Raw genomic sequence first — 1,311 nt, 5'->3', positions numbered from 1 at the left:
TCCATGATGATTTAATAGAATAACTTCCTAGAAATGGAAATTGCCAGGACAAAAGACAGGCATCATTTTTTCATATTTTTGATTGCAAAATACTGTCGGGAGTTGAGTAGCAATTGAGATTACCATCAGGAGAATGTAAGCCCTTCCCTTACCCTTAAAAATTTAGCCCTGCCCCGTTTGCTAGTTTAACGGAGAGAAATTGTATCACAGAGATTACATTTCTGGTAGTGTGGCAGACTAGGAAACGTAGAAATCTTTCTGCTCTAAGAACACCTAGAAGTGGTAGAGAGAAGATAATGAACAGGCTTTCAAACGCACTGAGCTTTGCTACAGAAAGGGAAATCCTGCAGCCAAAAGGAAAGCAAAGCAAACTGAAACCAAAGAAGTAGGAGATCCTGGAGCAGCTGCACTGGATGCAGGGGAGGTGGAAGGGGAGAGGTGCCAATCTTGATACCCAAGAAGCTTTGGATGTAGTGGCCACCAGCAGGGACAGGAGCTGAGGCCTGGGCCTAGGGCACGCGTGCGTCGGAGCTGTGTCAGAATCCTGCATAGAGCCAAGACCTTCCGAGGCTCCCACTCTAGAGAAAAATGTGACAGAACAAACAATCTGCTCACTTGCAAAGAGAGATAATGAAATAGCTTATCTAGCTTGTCCAGGGCTCTAGATAGAAAACAAATCTCCCCTGATCATTCATGAGGGCTCTGCCTTTATCTAGGCCTGAGATTCAAATGTATATGATCTACAGGGTCCATTAAGCTCCCACCTCACCCCAGATGGCACAGAGACAGGGGAGGTGCTTTAAAGCTTTTTTTTTTTTAAGAGTTTAAGAGCTTTTATTTTATTTTATTTGAGATGCAGTCTCACTCTGATGCCCAGGCTGGAGTGCAGTGGTGCAGTCTCAGCTCACTGCAACTTCCCCTTCCTGGGTTCAAGTGATTCTCCTGCTTCAGCCTCTTGAGCAGCTGGGATTACAGGCACCCGCCACCACATCCAGTTAAGTTTTCTATTTTTAGTGGAGATGAAGTTTCACCATGCTGTCCAGGCTGGTCTCAAACTCCTGACCTCAAGTGATCCACCCACCTCAGCCTCCTACAGTGCTGGGATTATGAGCGTGAGCCACCACATCCGTCTAGGTTTAGGAGGTTTTAATGCGTAGACTGGAAAAATCACAGGCTGGGTTTGTCTTAAATTCACTGGTCTGTCTCTGACAGGGAAAGAATTTGCCCTTCACCTTGGCCACAGGTGGGAGCCCAGACTCCTCCCTAACAGGGTCTTCTGAATGGAGAGGGGCTTCCCTCGTAGCACAGTGC

This window comes from Mandrillus leucophaeus, unplaced genomic scaffold, assembly GCF_000951045.1.
Source record: "Mandrillus leucophaeus isolate KB7577 unplaced genomic scaffold, Mleu.le_1.0 Scaffold87, whole genome shotgun sequence".
Classification (NCBI taxonomy): Eukaryota; Metazoa; Chordata; class Mammalia; order Primates; family Cercopithecidae; genus Mandrillus; species Mandrillus leucophaeus.
This window is presented reverse-complemented; position numbering follows the sequence as displayed.